Raw genomic sequence first — 23,680 nt, forward strand, 5'->3', positions numbered from 1 at the left:
ATGAATCTATCTATCTATCTATCTATCCATCTATCATCTATCTATCTACCTAACTATCCAACACCTATCATCCATGTAGCTGTCTACCTATCTATATAAATTCATATGCACATTTATGTTCTGTATACTAATTTTCTATTATTTGAATAAATACAAATTTATTCTATGGTATATCATTTTTTCACATTAATTGTTTTTTTCAAGTTTCACATGTGTTCATTTTAGACAAATTTGTTATTATTTTACTTTATAGATTTTGCTAATGTTTTTTAAAAATATTTTTCTTATTTTACTAATATATGTTTGTCTATATTTTCTGTAAAATGTTGCAATTTTGTTATTTTATTTTTTACCTTTAGTAATTAAAGCCTATGAAAATTATTTTTTGTGTATGGTGTGATACTGGGGTTTAAATTGATCTTTTCTCATAAGGAGAAATAATTTTTCCAGTGCATTCATTGGTTAATCCACATTTCTTCCCTGATATGTATTGTCACTTTTTCTATTGCTTCTTACATTGTATCTGAAATTATTTATGGGTTCCTTATTTTATTTTATTGGTTGCTCAAACCACACTATTGTTAATGTCTTTAGAATTCTATTAATAGAATCCTCATATCTGGTGTTATCTTCTCAGTCCTGGTTCTATTACTTATCTCCTTAAATATTTTTTCTTGACTATTTGGATGCTTTCTCTTGCTGCATGAAATCGGACAGTAGTCAACATCTGTGAAAAAACTTGTTTAAATTTTAATTAGAATTCCATTAGAATTATAATGATGAAGCTTAATTACATAAGATATTTTCAATTTTTTGAGATTTTATTTCTTTATGTATATCTTCAGAAAGGGATATTTCAAAATCAAAGTTGTGGGAAGATGTTCTGTATGTATTGTATTGTATTATATTTGGGTTGAGGGTTGAAAGGTGAAGATTCATGGCCATCAGTGATGGGTATCACAAAAGGCAGTCCAGCACTGGGTGGAAAGTTGGACTGCACAACTTCCAAAGTCCCATCTAATTTTAAAGTTCTAGGTAGTGAAACAAGTTATCCAGGCTAATGTTTGAATATTATTTCTGACTGTGAAACTAGTTGAGCTTTCCTGAGCTCTTTTTACTATCTCTAAATTGAGGTTGATTGTATTATTTAAAAATATGCTTGGAAGATTACCAAACATCTACCATGGTATCTGTTTTTCTGCTACAGAACACATTTAGTTGCCTCTTTTATTCCTGTAATAATTTGCAATGTCTTCAGAGACTGAGTCACTCTCTATAAAGTAATAATGGTCACAAAATCATTAATGATAACCTTAATGTGGTAAGTTATCAGAATCAGAACTCAAGTTTTATATTAAAATAGGTTTCTGAAAACTCAAGACTAGATTAGTTCAAACCATTGCACAGATATGCTTTTGCAGGGTCAAAGGAACTTATTTCTAAAAAGTCCGTATCAGACTACTCTTATAGAGCTCTTGCCGGAACTCTATATTCAGAATCAGCTTCAATCAACATAATTATAAAAATAAAAAATAAAACAATCTTTAAAATCATCATAATGAACATTATAAATCTTTGGTAATTTATATGCTTTAAGTGCATCAAGCTTTTCACCTTTACCAGAGCCATTTTCTCTGTTATTTATTTTCTCAGACTCTGCCTTTCTCCACATCTATTTTTTGTTTTTTTGAGAAAAACGAGGAGGATTGTAAACAATTTTTTCCACCATTTTTCAATTTGCAAGTTCTTATTATTATCCTAAACATTTATTAATGAACTGATTATTACCAGCATACAAAATCCTAAATAAGATTATATTTTTGGCTATTTACTTTTCATTCTTAAATTCTCTCTTCTTTCTTACACTCTTTCCCACTATCTTTTTTTTTCCCTCTAAAATTTTCTTTCTACCCCAAAGATCATTCTTTCTCTCTGTATTCAGTAATACACAGAGAAAAATATATAAGAATGACATAAGTCCTGATTGTAGTTGTGTGGAATTTTCAGGGAAAACAAATCAAACTTGGGCTTTCTACAGATGAGCTCACACTCTTTCTTTTTCCCCACTGGAAACAAAAAGTCAGGGAAGAAATCCAAATCAGAACCTTTATCCCAATGCCAATAATCTACTTCCAACATTTCTGCTTCTCTAAAAATCTCTTCCTCCAAGTGTCTCACCAGTGCTTTCTACTCAGAATACAAAATAAAAAAGCACAGAACTAGAAACTCAAAAAAAAAAAAAAAAAAAAAAAGAACAGAACTAGGTAATTCAAACCTTTGACAAATGGCTCTCAAAATGTTATATTTTGTGTTAAGTTCATCATTCCAATTCTGTTTTATTGCAAGTAAAGATGGGGTAGGAAACATGCCACTTCCTGATGTAAAACTTTATATAAACTGTGTAAAAACCCTCAATGGTTCTTATTAAATAAATTTAGAATTTACTCAAAACTCCTTTCTATGAACTGGAAGAGCCCCGCTCCCAGATATAACTGAATGTTTCCTATTACCTTTCCACTAACTCTTTCCATGACCAATACAAAAGCCTCTTTTGTTTCCTTGAATAGGCTTTGTTCTGTTCCTGCCACTCCTTTTAGGGCACAGTATACCCAGTACCCCTAGATTTTCCTGAGGCTGGCTCCCTCATATCAACCCCTAAAATAATCTTCTCACCTAAAATTTCACTGCCATCTAGACACTGTCACATTATCCTTTTCATTTTCTTCATAATACGTATCTCTACTTGAAGTAATCTATTTAATTTTTACTAATTTTTCCTAACTCAGTGGAATTTAAGTTCAATGAGATTAGGACAATTTGTTCTCTTTACTCATAGCACCTAGGCGAGTCCTGTCATTGTATAGATTCTTGATAAATATTTTTAGATTGTGATTTAATGAATACAAAGATAGTATTTTTAAAAGCACTTTTTATAAAGGATTCTGATAAGTGAAATTTATCACAGTTGTTACCTACTCTTCCTTCATATGAGTTTATTTAATAATCTGTTTCTTTCTGAAATGACTTGTCTACTGTATCAAAAACTTGGTAAGAATACAAGAAATTATATTATCTTGTTAATATTATTTTTATTGAGTAGGATTATGATGCAGCCTTTAAAATAATTTGCTACAGTGCATACACTAATAAGATTTATAAGGGAAAAATTTTGTATTATAACCATAATAAAAACATACCTAAGAGAGGAAGAGGAAAAGGAAAGCTAGAGAACATGGAAATATGAATTTATGTTTGATGGGGTAATAAGAAAGCTGTTCTGCCTGTCTTAAACAGTGGAATTTTACTCCAACTCCTGATATATTTTCCAAATGCCACTTTCACCCTCAATGTCACATTCTCAGATTGGTATTTTTCTAGGGCTTGACTCAACAAGTCAGTAAGATAATGATCCCTGATGTCATCTTGTTATCAAAGGATTTTCCTTCTTCCTCTTCCCCAATGGAAACTTAAGGCCTTTTAAGATAAAATCACTTAATTTGATGAACAAATCCATACAAACTTGCCAATAAAAGATGCTTAAGGCAAAACATTTTGGTCTTAGGTCCTTCTGCTTGGGCTCACATTTTAAAAAGTGACATTCAGCATGCTGTGTATATCTTTGACTTATAAATGAATGTCTCTAATAGTGGGAATATAAAGACAGCTAGAAGGGAAAATTGCTTGTTCTCTATCCTAATGGAACTCATAATTAGGGTATGCAGAAGCTCACAGGGCCTTATGGTTTTCCTTTTAAATGGTCTGCTATATGCCATTTATTTATTTATTTAACCATTTATTCAATAATTTACTATTGCTAATCTTCTTCAGCTGTGTGCTATGTAAGAAAAGGATGAAGTCCCTTAACTAGAGCAAAATCACCCTTTACTTAGAGACAAAACCATACAAACCTATAAACATGAGAAATGCTTAGAATATTTCTTGATTCTTTTTCTCACTTACATTGGCTTTCATTAATCACAGTTCAGTTGCCACTTAATTACTTTAAATATCTTTTGTATATTTTCAAATGGGTGAATCTAAACAACTAACATTAGCTTAATTATATCTGATTTTAGCAAGGATATCAAGTTCTTTCAGATTCACAAAGAATGTTGGCTGTAATCTAAGTCCCTTGACAGATCAACATCTTTGGTATGTTATCAATTCTTGAAAACACTGGTGTGCACAAGGAATCTTGAATATATTGCATATGACCTTGCTTTGGTAATATGACACTAAATAAATGGTGATTAATTAACATTTATGGAGTCTAATGCTGATTTAAATCTATATATTATCATTAATCAAGAAAAATTCTAGTTCATTTTAAAAATATATATATTGCATGAAAATTGTTTTATATTGGTTTTATATACACATAAGTAGAAATATAAATAATTATTCAGAGTATTTCTACTCTCTACAGGCTCTTAAAAATGAGAAGATTTTGAAGACACTACTGAAAAAGATCTCTGAGAGATCTGAAGCAGATTCGTAGGAAACCTAGCCAAAACAAAGGGCATAGTGAATGTGGAAATGAGCAAGAAAATTAGCCTGAAGAAGTAAAAGAACAGATAGATCAATAGCAAAGGACCTGGCTGGGAGATGCTGGGAGTGGAGGCAATAAATAAAGCTGATGTAGAGCCTTGAAGAGCAGTGTGTGAATAAAAATGCATGTCATTTGTCCTGCCTAGGGAAGGAAAAAGCCCATAACCCCAAACAGGTCATTTGGCTAACAGGGCTCTAGAGAGAGCCCAAGTCAACCTTCTGAGTGCCAAGCAGACAAAGCTAATTAAAAATATATCATTTAGTAACAAGTGGGCTTACAACAGCAAATACAAAAGAAACCAAGTTATACATAATTGAAAATGTAGTTTTATCTACCAGGCTGCTTCTTCCTAAAAAGATTGATGTAGTTACATGCAGGACACAGTGAAAATACTGAATATAAATCAGAATTAAAAATTGATGCCCCAGGTATATACAGAGGTTAACTTTTCCCCCCATATAACAAGGAAGAATGTCTGTGCATCTCAAATGCAGCCCAGCTTACTTTTCTCAGACAACTGCAACCTGACTGTTCCAAGGTGCTTGATTTCCAGCTCATCGATCCTAATTATTTCTCTTCTCCACTCAGAGTTAAATATACCTTAATGGATCTTAAATCTGCCTGACAAAGAGGCTGACTTAGAGTCTCATCTTACCCATGACATACAATTATTAATTAATGAGGGTCAGCTGCATAGGGGATTGCAGCTGATACATGTGTAATAAGGGAAAGCATTGTAGGCTGAATTATGAACTGTAGAACAGGAAAGAGCACATTTTATTAGAATAATCAAAATTTCCTGTTGCCAAACTAATTAATTTAACTCTTTCTGTAGTTTAAACAAATTGTATTTATGTCTTTCAGGTTATTGCAATTTCCTTCTGGCAAATAAAATGACTGTGTCTTTTCATTAAGAGAAATACGCTTCCTTCCTCTAACAGTTAAATCCTGTTCTTGTATCACAGTTTATCCATTTTCACTATTGGGTGGGGGTCAAGTAGAGTTGCATTGTTAATCTTTGAAGATTTAGTCAGTGTTGGCAGCCCATAGTGACCTGAGAAGCTAACAGAGAAAGAAAGAGAAATCTCTATAGGCTCCCCCAATCTTCTTCCCCAACCAAAGAAAAATGCTTTATGACAGAGTGACAATTAACTTAAACCTGCTTTTTCCCTTTGGGAAGAGTCTCTCCACCTGAACATACTCTGGTTATCTAATATTATTTGAGACTTTATTTGAGAATGTTCCTCTCATGAGAGTATGCTTTTGAAGTTTGAGATCTTATTAAAGCAAAGATGTCTGATGACCTTAGCTTCAACCAGCTGAACTATATCACAGACCAGATGTGCAGAATCTCTGGGGCAAAAGATCTGTTTAAAAAACAAAACAAAACCAAAAATCACAATGCTTCAAGTTAAATATGTCGACTTGTTTCCATTAGGGATATTACAATGGTTGCGTTCTTAATAAGAATTTACTGTGTAGGCCCCCTGGTCCAACCACTGGGCTAGCCAGATATACTGATTAAGATTTTCACACTTGCTTTCCTTTTAGGGGTAACTGGAATGCTGTGGACTTATTTCAGCCTCTCCTGAATCCTATGTTTGGGTTTCTAGCTAACATGGGACTTGGGTTTCTCCTGCCTTAGATATGCATATATGTATTGACTTTTACCCTAATACTTTTTCATTAATTTATTGTCAGTTAAAAATGTAAAATCATAGAGAACAGAGATTGTCTACCTAATTTGCTTTACATAGCATCTTCTTTTTATACTGTGTTTGTTAGTCTTTTAAAAAATACTTCTTGGAGTTCCCACTGTGGTGCAATGGGATTGGCAGCATCTCTGGAGTGCTGGGCAAAGTGTGTTAAGGATCTGGCAGTTGCCGTAGTCACAGTGTAGGTCACAACTGCAGCTCATATCTGATCCCTGGCCCTGGGAACTCCATATGCCATGGGGTGGCCAAAAAAAGAAAAAAAGAAAAAAATTGCTTGTTGATCATTTTGAGGAGAAAAATGGAATAGTCTATGTAAATTTTATGCTGAAAGAACTATGTTCTTATATGTTGGAATAAATTTTAGTGTATTGTTAAATAACACGGTTCAGCAATTTTCTTTTAATCAGATAGTTATCCATGTTGTCTTCTAAATTCACTCTTTCTTTAGTCTAATAACTTAAAACTCTCATCTGTGACCGTTCTCTCTTCTGACCTTTGGCCCGTACATTGCTCCCCTGTGTTTGTCCCTGAGGCCTGCTCCACTGTTATTGTTGTCACTTGTCCACTCCAAAGATCCATAGGTCTATGCTCTGGCCCTCAGGTAGAAACATTCCCAGGATGCAAAATCTCCATATTTCCTGGAGTTCCCGTCATGGCACAGTGGTTAAGGAATCCGACTAGGAACCATGAGGTTGCGGGTTCGGTCCCTGCCCTTGCTCAGTGGGTTAACCATCCGGCGTTGCCGTGAGCTGTGGTGTAGGTTGCAGACGTGGCTCGGATCCTGCGTTGCTGTGGCTCTGGTGTAGGTCGGTGGCTGCAGCTCTGATTCGACCCCTAGCCTGGGAACCTCCATATGCGCAGAGCGGCCCTAGAAAAGGCAAAAAAAAAAAAAAAAAAAATCTCCATATTTCCTAAGTTAACTACACTTAGGTCTTCCTTAGCCCTGTTCATTCATGCTCTCTTCTCCTGTCTTCTATTGTCCTTCTCAGCGAGGGTACTTGACTGACTGATTTCTTAAAAATATAATACAAATGGGTGTGACTTGAAATTAAGTGGGAGGATTCTTCTGAATTGGGATCTAAAAATGTCACCTAACATCCTGCAATCAGCTTGTGTAAGTTTATGGCAATAGTAAATTTGTTTGTAGGCTTTGAGTTGAATAGTACACATTTATGAACTACTGCATTCCTTTTTACTAAGCATACATTTTATTCATAGCATATTGATAAGAACTCAAGCAGGATAATTTACACAAATAAAGATCTTCCTTAGAAATGTAGACTTTGAAAACCATAAGATCATTTTAGGAAAGTTTTGCCTAGTTAATCTTTATGTCTGACTGCTAAATATCAGACATATAGTCTTCTTTAAAGTGTCTTTCTTCTCTCTCTCTTCCCAAATAGCTTGATGTCAAGAATCAGAGTTCACACACTTAGTTGATTCAGCATGAAAGTTTCAAGATTCTTTAGCTGTGTCTTTCACACAAGTTGACCTTATTTATTTCAGTTCATCTGATTATAATAAATGTCAGATGCAAATTAATTTTTTGGTCATCCTTCAAAATAGAATACAGAGTTGGTGTTATTTCTTTAGAAAACTGATTATAATTTTACAAGGCTAGCCCCAAGTCTTGTCAGTGAAGGAAATCCATGTGATTTTAACTTCTCTTTTTTCATCCCCTTCCTGGGTTTACTCTCATCATCACCTTAGTCCAACCAATGAAACTCAAGTTTTTCTCTCGGTAGAAGCCAACTTTTTATTGACACATAGTGTTGGCATAACTAGGGCAGCCTGCACTGCTACCCTTAGCATGCCCTTAGTTACATCTCCACATAGATCTGGAAGATCTGTTTCAAGAAACTAACATATATAGTGTTAATATAAAACAAGAAGTCTTCAATTTCTCTATGTTTCTTTTTCAGATACTTGATAAAACATGAAAATTCTGGGGGGAGAAATAAAAGGAAGCCCCTATTTTAACACCAGTGTTCAGTTTGGAATTTGAGATGCCTTGTTCCATAGTCAGTTAATTCCTAGTGTTCTTTTCTTTCTATATTTGGACAGTATAAAATTAAATATACTTTCTCCCCAAATAAATGATACTCTGTGTAAAGTCTGACTCAATTTTAGGGTAACATACAGAGATTGCTTCAGTGTTTTACACGTAGGAGACTTTTGAAAACTACGTAACTTTTTGTTGTTGTCAATGAATAGTGGCAGTGCTATGTTAATTTTCTCAGAAAACCTATTTCCTTTTTAATCAACACTTGTCCTCTCCAGACATAAATGAAGAACTCTGGTAAATATTACAGACATCCTGTAGGTTTCTTGAAGCAATAACTTTAGACAAGGGAGTAATTTTATATATCTCAGTTCACAGCATGGAGAGGTTAACTATTTTCAAAATTAAATGTGCTAATAAGACATGTTTAAATAAACTGGGATTTAATTTCAGGGTTATAATTACTTACAAAATATAAAGAATTTCACATATAGCCCAATATTTGTCTCAACATAAAGAGATTATTTAAATAATTAATTCTCACCATTACTTAATTCCTAGGGGGAGAGATTCTATTTTCCTCTATTCTCCCTTAACTTTGCTTCTTACACACAAAATGTTTAGTCAATAAACCTCTCAATATTATTGAAATCTCTGGGAAAACTTTCACACTTACTGCTTAATTATTGCTGTCCTGATTGTGGTAGGTGTGAAGAAAGCGTACAAGAGAGCCAGAGAAACGTATCACCTTGGTGCTAAGGGGCCTTCATAAAAATGCCTCTGTCTTTGCTCATGTAATTAAATATGTTGGTAGAATCAATTGAAGCAAAATGCTACAAATAATTTTCCCTGCAAGTTCTTTTATTTTCTTCTCCTCTTTGCTCAAAAATAACAAGAGTTTAGCTATTGGGCCTATATTAGATTATATAGCTCTTTCAGTTAGCTTATCTTGTTAATAAGGATTTCAAGTGTTGACAACATTCATTCATTCACTCAAAAAAATCTTTCTTGAGTTACTACTATGTGCCTAGATCTCTTCTAGGTGCTGGAAATCTAATTGTGATAAAGCATATGAAGATAAGCAAAAGGAAAGCAAGAAAGGAGAACAGCCAGAAAGATGGAATTAATAGAACTACTGTATATTCACTGGAATGCTCTCTCAAGACAGAATTATTTTGCATAAACTAGATATTGACAATAACACACAAAAATGACATATTTCACATTTTAAAGGAATAAATTGAGCATAACATTCTACATATACATCAATTAATTAACTAATTGTGTAAAATAGATAAGAAATAAAAAATCATCAAAATGATACCTTGGTTTGGGAAAAGAATAACCACATTACAGTCTCATCAGTGTAATTGTGCTTTGAATTGGAAATTGTAATAAATGTGAAATCACAGTAAATGATAAAGTAAGGAACATGAGTTAAGCTGTTATGAAAACTCATGCTGTTGCTAGCTTTATAAATCACTGTTTTGAAATTATGAATGGAATAACTGAATAGTGCATATTGATTTAAAATCAGGGCCTTTTTGGAGTTCCCGTAGTGGCACAGTGGTTAATGAATCTGACTAGGAACCATGAGGTTGTGGGTTTGATCCCTGGCCTCGCTCCGTGGGTTAAGGATCCAGCATTGCTGTGAGCTGTGGTGTAGGTCGCAGATGCAGCTCAGATCACGTGTTGCTGTGGCTGTGGTGTAGGCCGGTGGCTACAGCTCTGATTGGACCCCTAGCCTGGGAACCTTCATATGCCACGGAAGCGGCCCTAAAAAGGCATAAAGACAAAAAGACAAAAAAAAAATCTGGACCTTTTTTTGTAAGTTGGATTTTAACGCATAAGCTTAAAGATAATGAAAGACAAAAAGTAGTTGCCAAAACCAAGACATTTTTCAAGTCTATATTTCGAAAGTAAGGAATGTTCATGGTGCAAAGTCCTTCCCTAAGGATTCCTGTTACATCATTCTCACAGCCAACCCTCAAATATGTTCTCTTCTTTGAAATATCCATTTGCTTGATCTATAAATGACTAATTAGCACATTTTCCTCCTCTTCAGCAACAAAACATACACATGTACATGTTTTCTTCTAAAGATACCTAGAGTTTCACTTGCAAGTTGAAAGCAGCTTCAACTCCATTCCTTCAATACCATTTTTTTCATATGTATTTAAATTATTGTACATAGCAGAGAGAGAGATGGACAATAGAGAGACAGAGAAAGTTAGAGAAAATACGTACAGTTAAAAGGAGAACTTTGAAGCAGATACTTACGAATTCATTCCAAAATTATGCACTACCTTGACAGAAGGTTGTATCCTGAAGGCCTCAAATGGCAGAACTGCAAGTTCTCTCTGCTCCCATGGAAGAGAATTTCTACCCAAATAACCCTCACCAACTATCAGATGAATTGAGAGCTGTTCGCACTTATCTCTGAGTAGCAATTTTCAGTTATCCTGCCAACTGGCAGAATTATGCAAACAAGCTAGTCACAATATCCCACAGGAACTGGGGGCAGTCCACCCATTTGATACTACAGAGCCTCTGGCTTTTCACTCTGTTTGCAAGTGCACCCTCCATCTGGCCCTGTATGGCATGCAGTGTCCTTCTTTCCTGTCCTGTGAGTACATGTGACTAAAAAAACTGCTGCTGTCAATCTAATCTGTGTCATGCTGGATATCCTGTGTTTGTTCAGCCAACTCCATAACCCTGGAATGAGAATTCCTCCCTCATCCATGACTTGAACAGAAGGCAATGGAACACATTGCACAATGATATACATAAGAATTATAAATATAATAATAAGATGTCTCAGAGTTACCATTGTGGCTCAGTTGGTTAGTATCCAATGTAATCTCTATAAGGATGCAAATTTGATCCCTGACCTTGCTCAGTGGGTTAAGGATCCGGCATTGCCACAAGCTATAGCATAGTTCATAGATATGGCTCAGGTCTGGGGTAGCAGTGGCTATGGTGTAGGCTGGCAGCTGCAGCTCTGATTCAACCCCTGGCCTGGTAACTTCCATATGCAGCCATCAAAAGAAAAAGAAAAACATGTCTCAGGAGTTCCTTTTGTGGCAAAGTGGAAACAGAACTGACTAGTATCCATGAGGATGCAGATTTGATCCCTGAACTCACTCAATGAGTCAGGGATCTGGTGTTGCCGTGAGCTGTGGTGTAGATTGCAGATGTGGCTCAGATCCCACATTGCTGTGGCTGTGGCATAGGCCAGCAGCCATAGGTCCAATTTGACCCCTAGCCTGGGTACTTCCATATGCCATGAGTGTGGCCTTAAAAAAAAAAGTCTCTTGAAATCCATGTATGTATATTTGGAAACAATCCTCTTAAAATCTCACATCACACACAAAATATATTAAGCAATTACAGAATAAAAAGAATGCATAGAATTAGAATATCAGAAGTCTAACAGTAACAAATATGTTCAAATTTTTGAAGAGAGGGAAGACTTAAAGCGTAAATAACAAAAGAGAAACAATATGCAATTTAAATATTTCTATGCATCAAAAAATACAAAACAAAACAAAAAATAAATGCAGAGTGATAGAGGTAATAAAAGAGAAAACAAGACAAATTTCTATATGTCAAAAGTCATAATGACGATTAAATTTTTTGCACATTTGAGAAATTTTGGAAAGTATTTGAAAACATATAGAATAAGTATATATAAAGATAGCTTGTGAATCAATAAAAGGAAGACAAATGCCCCTTAGAAAAAGCAGAAAATTGATGTGTATTTAAATAGCAGTAAAAGAATTACTGTTGTTTAATAAACATATAACTATCTGTTTCATGAATAATTAAATCTAGCATTTCCTCTAACAAGATTTCATTTTTCCTGTGTCTTTAGCAAAGATTTTAAAAGTGAATACATTCACTTACTAGTGTCTAACGAGACAAATTATCTCCTAGTGAGTATATATAATGCTAAATCTTTGAAGAGAGCAATATATATATATAACTTAAATTTGTTCATACCTTTTGATTTATTAATGAGAAATAAGAACAAAAATTGAACACAGAGATGGTTATCATAGCATAATTTATGAAAATGAAACAATAGAAACAGTCTTATTTTTAACAAGGGACTATTTGAAACCACACTGAGATACACACAGATGATAGAAAACCAAGCAGTCATTAAAAGTTATATTTTATGAATAATTTTAATGCAATGACATGTTATGATACATTGCAAAAATAAATTATAATGAACTTTGCATAAACATCATATTTTAACTGTGATGATGAAATATATTCCTAGACAAAACTTAGTTAAGAAACTATCAGAAATCTAACAGTTGTTATCTCTAGATGATATTTTGAGATGCATTTTATTACAATAAATTGTTTGCATGATGAAGTTTCTCCAGTGAATGTGTGTTATTATGTAGAAAAATCAATTTGATAACCAATGTCCTTTTTATGAACTTACCAAAAAAAGTATAGCATTGGGTCAAATGCTTCAGTAATTACCAAGTAATGGGAAATACAAGCTATGACATTTACTTTGACAAAGACAAATTCATTTGTTACATGAGAATTGCAAGCAGGAAGTCAATGAGCATAAATTATTTCAAGTTTCTAGGTAAAAAGTAAAGGAACAGTGTGGGGGGGATTATTTTCTTAATTTTTTCTTTGTTTTTGGTCTCAGTTTATTTTTGTTTAGTTTTGAAACACTAAAGAATAAGTTTCTAGGCTAAGTTAAAAGATCCAGTGGAACAGAAGAAATTTAAGATATTCCATGAAGCACAATCTTGGAAGAGGCAGAAGCAACAGTTCAGAGGAAATGCACAAGTCAAAGGTTGAACCCTCAATGGAAGGATGAATGCTTTTTCCTTTTAAGGAAAAGGACAAAAGGTTGAGGATAAGTGGGACAGAGATAAAATTTTAATTGAAGAGTAAGGATAAATAAACTGTGTGAGGGATGTCCTCAACTTCATAGCAAAACATCCACCTTATCATTTCAGGTCATCCTCAGAGCGTGAGTAAGTTCAGGCGGCTAAGGGTCTATGAAAGGCCTAGAATGTGCACAGCTGCCACTGGGATTGCCATGACATCTGCCCATGGGCTCCTGAGCAGTTCTGAAGGCCTAACTGACACTGGAATTAATGAGTACATTTCTCTTGGAATCAATGCTTTCTTCAACACTACCTAGTTGTAAAGGTGGTTAAAATGCATGAAGATAGTGTTTTTAGGGTTAGAGGATTTTCAGTGGTTGTGTTAAAATTTCACTGACAATTCAACATGTAAGATCTGTAGGATTATTAGATTTGGCATAGTCAGAGCCTAAGAGTCCCCTGACTGTACTAGGATCCAGGCCTCCATCTACCTTAGGAAAAAGGCTGTCAAATTTAGAGAATTGACATAAGGTGAACAGTATGTTTCTATGTCAACTACAAGTAAATATATGAATCAGAAACTACAATTTCTTTTATATAAACACCATTGTGAGTGCAGACAGAGAAAGCAAATCTAAAGCTATATCTCAGATTGCAGAACACATTAATGGTACATAGGTTTTTACTTATCTAAGGATCAGCCCAAGGGTTTAACTACAGACTATGTACATTTATGTCTGGATAGATATAAACTTGAGAAAATAAGATAAATATGAACAAATCTTAAAAAACAGACTCAGGCCACATGATCATTCTACCTTGAATATGATCTACACTCCTCTCCCACTTGCACTATTTTGTCATAGGAATAACATTAGCTGACAATTATTGAGTGTCTACTGTGAACAATGCACAGTAAGCCATCCCAAGCTAGACTTTTAGAATTAAAAAAATAGATTAAAATATACTTGCTGGGTACAAATTAATAACTAAATACTGTGTTAAACCAAATGAGATGAGGTATTGGTAGATAAAACAAGCAAAAAATCATATCATTATCTTTGAAAGCCTGAGGGTTCTGGAAACATCTGACTAGGCCAACGGGCTGATGAATAACAGGAGCAGATTCCTAGTAGAGCGAACCAAAGCTTCATTTGTGGTATCACACCTGCTTAGGGACACAGCGTTCCTTATGGTCTGAATTCAAAAAAATCCCTAAATAGAGCAGTCAAGTACCCCACAGATCATTCCTCACAGCGTCTGGTGCATGCTCTGGGGGGATTCATGCAGAAAGTTTGGCATCACAAAGTGTTACCAGGCCGACGTTAGGATTGGGCTTCCAGCCCAGTAACACTAAGTACCAGGAGGCAGGAAAGGGGAACAGCTGGCAGCTGTTATGTCCACACGCATCAACCTCCCCGCCTTTTCTCTTGAAGGTGGGAACAGTCTTCTTACATCTGGGACAGAGGTTGCCATCGCAGCTCATGGAGCCCTGTCGGGGGCTACATCTGGAAGAATATAAATATCAACAGGCGTTTCATCCAGGGACAGCTCAAAGCTGTCAGGTAAAAAATGGAGGGGAGCACACAAGTATTCAAGGGATTCAGCCAAGCATGTTTCTGGATTATATCCACTTTTGTTATCAGATGCAGTGAAGCTTGAGAAACTTTCATTCCATGGAAACACCTGATCATTAATTATGTATTTTAGAAACTTCACTCTGATGCCAATTTTTCCTTCTTTTACCTCCCCAGGCTTACTATGGCCCTTAATCTGAAGAAATGGCTATATTAAATAAATTTATTTGAACATTATTATTCATGTATACACTAATACCAAGCACGAATATGTGTGATTATTTGTTTAGAACAAATTAAGTTAAGTAAAAGGCAGGCACTTTTATGTCCTTCTGAAAAGTGGAGCTATTCCTAATTTCATTGGAGTTTGATGTGATGTATTAAAATAAATAATAATGCTATAAGCCTTTATACCAGTTCTTGAAAATAATAATGACTAAATAGAGGTTATCTTTAAATTGCCCATTTTTTTCAGTATTCAGACAGAACATTCTCCATTTCACAATCCTTTTCCATATTCTTTGCTTCTATTTTTTCTTTTTCTTTTAAATAAATTTTGGTACATGAGATTTATTCCCAAATATTAAAACAGATTATCCTGGTGTAGGTCCAGGGACTCTGCATTTTAAAAAGTATTCCTAGCTTTTTTCACACTTCTGAGTTAAAGATGTAGCATTAATATTTGGGCATCTCTTAATTACCCCTAAATTCTTCTCTTTTTTCTATGTTATTATAAAAAGTTGATGCCTTTTTTTTTAAATAAAGGAATAAAAAACTTAATTATTCAGGCATAAAATCTTGAAGGCATAATCATTTACTAACTCATTGTCCTTATTCCAAAGTAATGGTCAATCCCAGGAGATCCTATCTCTGCAGTGTCTGTCGACATTCTGTGGATTATAAGGTATGTGTTCCAATCAGAATAGTCTGAATTTCAAATAATAGACTAGCCGCCAAAACTGGCTTAAAAAGATGACTTATTGGCATATTGTATCTCCAGCTTCCAGAAGTAGGGGAGATATCAGCATAGGTTGATCAAGATTTCTGCTCCTCCTCTCCATGATTATCTTTGTTATTCTTCAGTTGTAATTTTTTTGTTTTATTCTATTTTTATTTTATTTTTTTGTTCAAGGTAGCTGCTCCCATAGCAGGAAAATGGCCATACCAATCCCAATATCAAAACTCAAATCACAAGACCCAGAACATGAGAGGATTTAAGTTTTCACAAAGATCACATCAACATAGCGTTCTGCATTCTGATTAGTCTAGTCATGCACCTATCTTTTAACAAGTCTCTGTGACTAGGTAAATGTGATGCACTGAATAGCTAAAAACTGGATTATGTGTCCCTCCTACTCAATTTTTAATCTATCAGTGTTTAACCTATCTTAAATTTTTCCTCATCTGAATATGGAAAATTCAATCTATCTCTGAAGATATTAGACATATGGTTAAAGTGAGTTGATGCTCAATAGCTAATGGCCACGAAGGACATGCCTGTAGTAAAAGTTATGTGTATTTTTTCTGCAATAACTAAGACTTTTCACCATGAAAACTGTGAGAGGTCTTGGAAAAAGAGCACTAGGAGGGGAATGTTATAAGAGATGGGATTGTATTTGGTAAGTGTGATAAAGATTCAAGGAAGTAGAGGTTTCCTCTGGATTGAGAATTGTCGTAAAGCTGGGACATTTAGGGGATTTGTATCTTAAAATTTCATAAATAATGGGGATGCAAGAAGCTGCTTTTAGCTTCTCAAGTGGAATAGATTCTTGGCAAGCAACCACAAAATTTACTGTAGTCTATGAGTTTTATAAGGATATGAATCACATTTTGCTTATCTACCTCACAATCACATCCAAAAGATATTAAATTGCTGCATACATAGTAGGTGTTAAATTCATATTTATTGACTTATATTGAAAATTATTTTTCAGATAAATCACGTGACCCTACAGAATTTTATGTGATTTTCTTAAGATTTAGCCTGATGATGAAAATATCTATCATCCATAAATTGTTAATTTCGACATGAAGTATTTTAGAGACTTAGCATACATTGAAACATTTACCCCCAAAACAAAAATAATGTATCTGTATTGTTCACATTGTGAGTGAGAAAACAAGGTTGAATTAAATCTAATACTTTAGTCAATGTCGTGTAAATAGCATATGGTCATACCTGTATTTTTCTAATAGGCACAGATGTTTCCTCAGAGAAATATGAACTTAAACATTCTAGATTTCTAGAAATCTGGTTGTGCAAAAGTTTTACCAGCAGCAGGACACAAAACATGATTCTCTAACCAATAATATTTGACTTCAGTGTAATTTTGGAAACTATATGCAATTCAGAGAGTTCTTGATATGGTGGGAAATATTAATCTGCTAATCAACACCCAGCTTCTCTATCACTGATGGATCATAGTAAAGACAAAATCTATTTCATTATAAATAAAGAAGCAGAACAAATGGGACATTTTCTTTAGTCACCCAATATCATAACTACTGCATTTTCATGACTATAATCTCAATATTAATTTCTGAAAGTGATTTAGGTTTCATTTACTGTGTTTATTTCTTTGATTAAATTCATTTTCTTGCAATGCAAATGTCATACATCAGAGTTGACCCTGCTCTAACTTATGATTTTTTTCATTGATTTTAAGTTAGTCCTTGTGAATAAGTCCTCATATCATGACTGCTGAATCTGAATCTGAGCTTTGCTCAATTAATGAACACAGATGTACCAAAATCTGGGGAAATGTAAGTGCTCCAAGATGTATGGATTTTAAATAGGAAAGTCCTTTCTCAATCAAGACAAAAAATTATAAGATATCTTTGGTTTTGCCAGAGATTGAGAAATAGACAAAAGACTGCAGAACTCAGAATAATGATTACCAAAAACTATTTTTTTTCCCTGCATGGTACTTTTACATTGGAATGTACTGTAAACATATTCTTTTGTTCCTTGTGACCAAGAAATGGACTATGGTCAGTATTGGAAAATGTGGTTTAAAAGAACTTTATAGTTCCTTTTGAATTATGGAATATATAGCCTATAAAGAGACAAATCTTATCTTTCTTACCTCTTGTCTAAATTTCAAGAAACTCCTTTCATAGTTCAAATAGTTCGAACTTCTTTTTCAAAGACCCAATTTCAAATACTACACTTTAATCTTCAGTGGCTTTCCATGCTATATCAGAGAATAATAAATGTAAATGTAACATTTAAACTATCTGTAATTCATTCTGTAAGAAATGTTCAAAGGGAATATTGATTGAGATCTGAAGTTGCAGAGCCATTATATATAACTAACTTTTTCCTATTTTAAGAGGAATATGTATGGGCAAAACCATCAAGCCAGGTAAGCAGATAGGACCTGATTAGCTATTTACTATTTAATTTTTATAATGCAGTTGCTAGAAGTGAATGATTCTGAATTTTTTTATTTCACTAGGGTTAAAATTAAGAATTTCTTTCACTATTCAGTCAAAATAAGCAAATAGGCAGGTATCTGAACAGTGGTCTGTGGTAAGATCTATTTGTCTATTAAAAGAAAGCTCATTCACAAGCTTAAAATAATTTGAGGTTCCTTTAATACACGTGACAAAAAGGTAATAATGTATGGTTTTAATTATAACACTGTAAAAATAAGTTTCCTTCATGACATTAACAGCTGTTCATAAAAAAAAAATGAAACAATGGGGAGCAAGTGTGTTTCATCCATTACTGACAAGGAAAAGATGTTTATAGAAATATTTTAATCATTTAAATTGTTGATGTAGCTTGATGGCAAACTGTCTCTCCAAAACATATGCTTTTCATTGTCTGAATCATATTTTTCCATCTCAGCAGGGAATTGACTTGAGCTGATATTACCATAATAAACAGAAAGATTTACTGATATTCATTTCTCAATAAACAGATGTTGACTTCTATAGAGGTCAAAGTAGAAAGTACCTGAAAAGCAAATTGCAAGTTAATTCTGCTAATGGGTGTCAGATATTAAATCACCAATGTAATTCAGTGATTCTTTCATTAGAAAAATTTCTACTTTCCTTTTTTATATATAGAATAACTCATACCTAATTGTCATGTTTGTCCAATCTTTAATTCATTATATTGACTGAAAAATTATGATAAATTTACACTCTTATCATCAGAGGTTTATTCCTAGGAACTTATTCCTAAACATAGACATTTTAAAATTTCCATAAAATGAGAAAATTCCTTTGTTTGAACTTTATTTCTGATGCTAAATGCAAAGTTTATCGTGAAAATGGCACACACACTTGGCATTGCCTGAAACAAAGTTTAGATCCTTTCATCATCAAAAGCATTTATGAAGAGTCTTCAGGTGTATAACTCTTGGCAAGCTGCTGTGCAAAATGATTCAACAAGAAAACTGCTCTCAGCTAGAAGTAGGTTACCTGTGAATTAGTGTCACCTCCGAGCTATGCTGATGATCAAATAAAACCAATTATGAAAGTCTAAAGAATGGCCATTAAAACTGTGTTCACCACAAGCCATCCACTCCTTACCAAACTGCTGGGCCACAGTACATGTGGAAAGGATCACCATGGTAGGGAAAGAAGTACCAATCTCAAAACACACAATGCAGTGTTTGATCACTGGAAAGCATTAGTGGGGCCGAATTCTCAGTGTTCAAGCTCTATGAAAGGATAAATCTTTTTGAGTCAGGAATGTTTAAGTACCGTAACGAATATTCAGGTGAATACCTGGATGAGGAAGAGAAGTATACAGTTTTCCAAATCGGTATGACAGAGAAGTAAAAACCCTAAGAAGAATAGATGAACTTGGCATTTACGAGGAATAATTAAAAGAATGATCTGCAAGTACATATGAAGATTAAGAGGAAATATACTTAATGTGAAGTGGGGTAAGAGGATCATTATGAAAGCTAAGCAGAGGAGTTAAGATTTTAATTACAGATCTTGGAGAGATTTGCAAGATATTTCCAATTTAACTTGCTCCAAACTCAAATTTTCAATCTTTGCTCCGTTTAGGAGGAGGAGCGCTCACTCAATCAGAGACCTGGAATTCCTTCTTGAAACCCACCTTGACTTTACACCCACAAAGTACTTATTATAATCCTTTTAATAAAACTTCTAAAATATATCTTTCCTTTTCTGCCATGAAGACTCCTCTGGTCCAAGCAAGAATAATTTCTTGCATGGTTACTGCTTTAGCCTCCTAATTAACCTCCCATTTAATCTCTTGTCAACTCTCCTATCCATTCCCTAGGCAGACCAGGAGAAATTATTTAAAAAAATTCATAAATTTGAACATGTCAGTCCTCATATTAAATCCCTTCAATGGCCTCTCATCCTCTTAGAATAAAATCCTAACTCCTTACCATAGCCTATAAAGTCTTGTATTACTTTGCCCACTAACCTCTCCAGTATTACCTGTCTCACTCTTCCTCTCACGCACAGTGATTTAGACACCATGGTCTTCTTTCTGTTATTTGAAAAACTGGCTTTGTTTTTGTCTCAAGACCTTTAAACATGTAGTTTTCTCTGCTTGTCATTATCCTTCTCTTCTTAGCTCAATTGATTTTTTCTCATTTTCATGTCTCAAAATTCAATTCTTCAGAAAAGCAGTCACTGTTCATGCAAAAAAAAATTGTTTCTGTACATCTTATTATTCTACTCCATATCCTTTATTTCGGTTTGAATTGAAGTTTAAGGCACATGCATTTTTTTTGCTTGTTTATCTGATTAATTTCATTTTTTCCCTATGTATTTTAATCCTAGTGAGGGTAAAGAACATATCTCTTTTGTTCACTGCTTTATACATAGGCTATTTCCAGTATATGAAGAGATCAGGCTTTCAAGACATGGTTAGACGATAAAATATGACTGACCACTGGGATCCTTTCATTTCTTAAGCAAGAAAAATGACATAAATAATGATTAACTTTATAAAAGCATACAGTGAGTCAGCATTGGAGACAGAATTCTTGGTTTGCAACTAAGTATTAGTTTTGTTCACTTTATTGCACTTGTTTGCTCTATTAGGTAATAGAAAATCATTGTAAGTTTTTGCCAAAGTGGTGAGAGTGAAGGTGGGTGGGGGTACAGATAGTGGTGAAGAAGGATATATATGGCATGATACTCATTCTAGAAGTGTCACATGTTCAATGAAGAAATTTCTTTTAGAAAGCCTATTGCACAAGTTAATTGTGCCTCTGAATACTTTCAGTGCAGAGACTTACACTCTTACAGAGCACCTTTTTAACAATGAGAAAAAATCCATATAACTTTACTTGATCCTTTTCTGCCCTCTGTAAAGAACATAAAATAAAAGGGTTCTTGATGACATGTTCTTATTCTGTAAAATGCATTCATTACATATTGGAAACATAATTTTGAGTTTAATAAGTTGATACATGATAGATCTAATCAGATAGAAATTTATGTTTTTATTTATAGGCATGTTTGAATAAATATCTATCATTTACAAGGAGGAATCCTATAAAAACAGTTTTATGAGACCCTATTTTTATTAGAAATAATTGAAATGATTCCTGCAACCAGCCAATAAATATTTTCAATATAAAATTCATAAGAAAAATAGAAACAAAAATTATAATCCATATCACAAATCATCAGAGCTAAAAAAGCTTTCTTATAAAGTATAAATCCTATATATATAATTGAGAAAATACATTATTTTTTATCTAAATCCTGAAGTTAGATAAAATATGTATATATTCCACTTCAGAAATTTGATGGCTACATTTGAATGAGAATGAAAATCAGTAGTTGATAAGTCTTTCAAGTTGTGCTATGAAGGAAGAAGATGGAAAAAGATGCCTGAAACATCTTAGAACTGAAATTTAAAATACTAAGAAAATCTCAACTTAGTAAAGCAGTTTGACTTTGAAGAATTAATTCTGCAAAAGTTACCTGGAGATTGAAAACTGCTTGGTAGTCATTATTTATCATGACACTTTGATGTCACAGAAAATAATCATCTTGCCAATGTTTCATGTAATAAGCTGTACCTGATATGTAGTAAAATCTTTCCTGTGAAAGATGAAAAGAAGAGGGAAAAAATAATGCATCCTCAGCTATTCCACAAAAGGATTCAAAATGTGAATTCAATTTCATGCAGAGTTTTTCTTAAAATTTTTATTATGAAAATTTATATAATTCAGAAAAGCTGAGGAAATAGTAAAATTAGCACTGTATATCCACCACCTAGATTCAACTATTATTAACATTTTTCCAAATTCACTATATTCATATCTATGTGTATACCATCTATGCATATACATATTTTTATTGTTTTAATGAATCCTTTTGAAAATGTGTTGTAGACATCATGAAAATCACCGCTAAGTATATCAGTATGACTTTCCTCCAAATATGTACATTCTCAAACCTAACCACAGTATCACCACAGCTAACAAAAATTAACAATAATCATCTAACATTAGCTTAAGTCAAGTTCATATACAAATTCTCACAATTGTCCAAAAAAGGGTCCTATACAACTCAGTAGTTTCAAACAAGGGTTTAAACCAAACTGCATTTAGTGATTATATTTTGTTCTTGAAATGTTCTGCATCTTTGCTTCCTTTCACTAACCTTTTGAGGGTGTAGAGTGCCCTCCACTCTGCGTTTATATGATCATTTCCTTATAGTGTTATTTAACCAGTTTCTCTATTCCCTAGATGCCTATAGACTAGCAATTACATCTACAGTATTTATTAGATTTAGATCGTGTATTTTTTTTTTCCAGAATGCCATGTAAGAGATGTTTTTGTACTTCATGTTGCATCAGATGAGGCAAATAAATTCTGTTTGTCCTATTATTGGTGATATTCAGTTTAATTACTTAATAAGATGGTATTGACTAAACATCCTTATTTTAAGGTATCCGTATATCCACCTTTATATATCTTTGAAATTACAATTTGTGAGGTGATGCTTTGGCATTATGTGACTATTGTATACCCAACATTTACTTTATGGCTTGAGCATCCATTTATGATGAAATTAATTATTTTTATTAGCAGCTTCAAAACATTCAATTTACATTTATTAGCCAAAGTTGTTTTGTTAGAAAGGGGGGGCGGGGGGAGGGTGTCTTCATCATTGTCTACAGGTAAACAATGGTTTCTCCTAAAAACACAGAGTAAATGTTTAATTTCTTACTCTATTATTAAACTAAGGAGTTTGTATAGTACCCACCTTCAGTGTTTAAAATTTAGTTTTGTTTTTTCTGCTTTCTTAATATCTCTACAAACATATTTATTCAAGATGTTACAATCAATTGCAGTCATTATTCTATTTTTTTTTTTTTTTTTTTTTTTTTTTTTTTTGTCTTTTGTCTTTTTGCCATTGTTTGGGCCGTTGCCATGGCATATGGAGGTTCCCAGACTAGGGGTCGAATTGGAGCCATAGCTGCCGGCCTATGCCAGAACCACAGCCATGCAGGATCCGAGCCGCATCCGCAACCTACAGCACAGCTCATGGCAACGCCGGATCCTTAACCTACTGAGCAAGAACAGGGATCGAACCCGCAACCTCATGGTTCCTAGTCAGATTCGTTAACCACTGAGCCACGATGGGAACTCCATTATTCTTTTTAATGTTCAAATTGTGACAAGTACGGAGAATGGGATTTCCTTCAAGTTGGCTCCTGTGTCTTTTTGACATCCTTTGCATTAGTTTTGTAGTACTTCTGTGCTTTCTGGTATAATAAACTATCCCAGATCCATCTTGTGTTTTCCCTGTCTCAAACATGGAATCAGCCATTCCTCAAAGGAAGCCTGATTCATTTTAGTCTCAAATAATATTCAGAAATGTACACCAGAACATTAAGTATAATTTCTGTCACTTGCTTGTCATTGTTTTTAGGACCAGAACCGGTCACATTTTTAAATTACACATTCAGGTTGCTATTCCAAAATCAAATTTAACCTTAGTTTCTTTCTTAA

General features: G+C 33.9%; 1 long non-coding RNA gene across 1 annotated transcript in view; it reads right to left on the reverse strand.

The window, feature by feature from the left end:
- The window catches only part of LOC106506313, a 118,543-nt gene extending 107,692 nt beyond the window's left edge, over positions 1-10,851 (reverse strand). Inside the window, exon 1 of the long non-coding RNA XR_002339152.1 lies at positions 10,547-10,851. This is a non-coding gene — a long non-coding RNA (uncharacterized LOC106506313). The remainder of the gene's footprint in view (positions 1-10,546) is intronic.

This window comes from Sus scrofa, chromosome 15 (genome assembly GCF_000003025.6).
Source record: "Sus scrofa isolate TJ Tabasco breed Duroc chromosome 15, Sscrofa11.1, whole genome shotgun sequence".
In the NCBI taxonomy this organism is placed as follows: domain Eukaryota; kingdom Metazoa; phylum Chordata; class Mammalia; order Artiodactyla; family Suidae; genus Sus; species Sus scrofa.